At 52.4% G+C, this 2,500-nt stretch overlaps 1 pseudogene; it reads left to right on the top strand.

The window, feature by feature from the left end:
* The window catches only part of LOC133123829 (immunoglobulin superfamily member 3-like), a 41,599-nt pseudogene that overhangs the window by 24,835 nt on the left and 14,264 nt on the right, over nucleotides 1-2,500 (top strand).

Genomic DNA, 2,500 nt, shown 5'->3' with positions numbered 1-2,500 from the left:
TCCTCTCCTGCTCTGACTCCCTCTCCTCTCCTGCTCTGACTCCCTCTCCTCTCCTGCTCTGACTCCCTCTCCTCTCTCGCTCTGACTCCCTCTCCTCTCCTGCTCTGACTCCCTCTCCTCTCCTGCTCTGACTCCCTCTCCTCTCCTGCTCTGACTCCCTCTCCTCTCTCGCTCTGACTCCCTCTCCTCTCTCGCTCTGACTCCCTCTCCTCTCTCGCTCTGACTCCCTCTCCCGCTCTGACTCCCTCTCCTCTCTCGCTCTGACTCCCTCTCCTCTCTCACTCTGACTCCCTCTCCCGCTCTGACTCCCTCTCTCGCTCTGACTCCTCTCCCGCTCTGACTCCCTCTCCTGTCTCGCTCTGACTCCTCTCTCTCTCTGAGTCCTTCTGCTTTAGAGGTTCTGCTCTACGATTGGATTACGCTGAGGAGAGAATCTGTGCTGTACTGGTTTGTGTTGGACAGACACTATATTGTGTGAGTTAATGTGTGTGTCCCTTTAGAGGGTAACTTCAGTGTGTAGATGAACACTGACTGTGTTTGTGTCTGTGTGTGTGTGTGTGTGTGTGTGTGTGTATGGTGCGCGTGTGCGCGCGTGTGTGTGTGTGTATGGTGCGCGTGTGTGTGTGTGTGTGTGTGTGTGTGTGGTGTATGGTGCGCGTGTGTGTGTGTGTGTGTATGTGTATGGTGCACGTGTGTGTGCGTGTGTGCGTGTGTGTGTGTGTGTGTGTGTGTGTGTGTATGGTGCGTGTGTGTGTGTGTGTGTGTGTGTGTGTGCGTGCGTGTGTGTGTGTGTGGTGCTTGCGTGTGTGTGTGTGTGTGTGTGTGTGTGTGTGTGTGTGTGTCTGTGTGTCTGTGTGTCTGTGTGTCTGTGTCTGTGTCTGTGTCTGTGTCTGTGTCTGTGTCTGTGTGTGTGTGTCTGTGCGTGCGTGCGTGTGTATGGTGCGCGTGTGTGTGTGTGTGCGTTTCAGACAGGGACTTCAGTATCGTGGTGAGCTCGGAGCGGAAGGTGTACCAGGCGGGGGAGACTGTGGACCTGCGCTGCTCCATTGAGGCCCAGGCGGTGGCGGACCGGTTCTTCTCCGTGTCCTGGGTGTTCAGCTCGGCCCCGCTGGCGGTGGTGGACCCCGGGGGCGTGCCCACGCTGAGCCCAGACTACAGCGCGCGCGAGGCGGCCGGTCAGCTGACCCTGCGCAAGGAGAGCCCCGCCCTGCACCTGCTCCGCCTGCGCCGCCTCACAGCCCAGGATTCTGGGAAATACATCTGCCGGGTCACGGAGCGCGAGCGGGCCGGCACCGGCGAGTTTGTGGACCGGACCAAACGGTCCCCGCAACATCCAGATCACCGTCCTGCCCCTCAGTGAGTACCACCGCTCCTGACTGGAGCCCTCCACAGTAACACAGCTTCCTATTGGTCCTCTCCACAGTAACACAGCTTCCTATTGGTCCTCTCCACAGTAACACGGCTTCCTATTGGTCCTCTCCGCAGTAACACAGCTTCCTATTGGTCCTCTCCACAGTAACACGGCTTCCTATTGGCAAACAGATGGGCAATGATATCGAGTAGTACAGTATGCTTAGCAATACTACTAGGTGCGGATGTTATTTACACTGTACTATATTTACTGTTACTTCTACTGCACTATAGTATGCTTTTATAGTCCCAGATGTATATGTGTGTATAGTGGAAGTTAGTTAAGTTGGATTAGTTCAGTAGATTGGAAGATTATTCAGAGAACTTCAAATGTTAAACTGTCCTTGGAATGCACTACACAACAGAAGAGACTTCTTCTCTCAGACAGGTTTATTTCAGCCCTTTTGGCTTCTGGAATGGGATAAGCAGTCCTTCAGCCGATAGAATGATTTCAAAAGCTTCCTTTCACACGGGAGCTCAATCCTGTTTCATTCAACGCTGAGAATATATTCGGCCAGCCATATTGTTTGTATTTATAAAACAGAAATAACAACAGCGAGTTGAAGAGATGATGAGTTCTCTATCGGCTCCTATAATCCAGACACACGAGTGAGTTTAGCTGAGTCTCAGGGTTGGTTGTGTAGTGAGTTTAGCTGAGTCTCAGGGTTGGGTGTGTAGTGAGTTTAGCTGAGTCTCAGGGTTGGTTGTGTAGTGAGTTTAGCTGAGTCTCAGGGTTGGTTGTGTAGTGAGTTTAGCTGAGTCTCAGGGTTGGTTGTGTAGTGAGTTTAGCTGAGTCTCAGGGTTGGTTGTGTAGTGAGTTTTAGCTGAGTCTCAGGGTTGGTTGTGTAGTGAGTTTAGCTGAGTCTCAGGGTTGGTTGTGTAGCTGCTCTTAGCCGCTGGGCTCCTTGTGGATGTGCTGATTCCGCAGGGTGTGTGCTGATGGTAATACTGCACTTAACCATTAGCTGTTACTCCTTCATTAACCACTCCCCCTGTTTCTCCTGCTTTCTGTCTTTACTTCTCTCTATCTCTCTCATTCTCTCCCTCTCTCTCTCTCACTGTCTCTTACTCTCTCTCTGTCTCTCTCTTT

The sequence above is a fragment of the Conger conger genome, chromosome 3, assembly GCF_963514075.1.
Source record: "Conger conger chromosome 3, fConCon1.1, whole genome shotgun sequence".
Taxonomy (NCBI): domain Eukaryota; kingdom Metazoa; phylum Chordata; class Actinopteri; order Anguilliformes; family Congridae; genus Conger; species Conger conger.
This window is presented reverse-complemented; position numbering and strand designations above follow the sequence as displayed.